The sequence below is a fragment of the Raphanus sativus genome, chromosome 5, assembly GCF_000801105.2.
Source record: "Raphanus sativus cultivar WK10039 chromosome 5, ASM80110v3, whole genome shotgun sequence".
NCBI classification, from domain to species: Eukaryota; Viridiplantae; Streptophyta; class Magnoliopsida; order Brassicales; family Brassicaceae; genus Raphanus; species Raphanus sativus.
The window spans coordinates 8,207,974-8,208,379 of record NC_079515.1 but is presented as its reverse complement, the minus strand read 5'-3'; positions in this window follow the sequence as shown (position 1 = coordinate 8,208,379).

Here is a 406-nt window from a genome sequence, read left to right as displayed (position 1 = left end):
CTGTAGAGTTTAAAGGTGAGCTTGGCCTACTCAATTCGCACTCAAATCAAGTCATGATATCACAAATCTTTCATTGCGACGGGTTATTGTTGTGTACTATCAGTAGCGACACTAAAATCGTGCTTTGGAATCCGTGTACTGGTAAGACCAGGTGGATCCAAACCAAAAGTACAACGAACAGATATGCTCTCGCATCCTACAAAGAACCTAGATGTGGAACTAGTAGCTACAAAATATTGAGTTATAGAGTTTGTACTGATGAATATGAGTTTGAAATGTACGAGAGGAACTCTAAAACATGGAGAACACTTGACGTCACTTCCGACTTCCATTTATTGTATATTGGTACCAGCGTGTCTTTCAAGGGAAATACGTATTGGTTTGCTTCGGATAGAGAAGATGACCA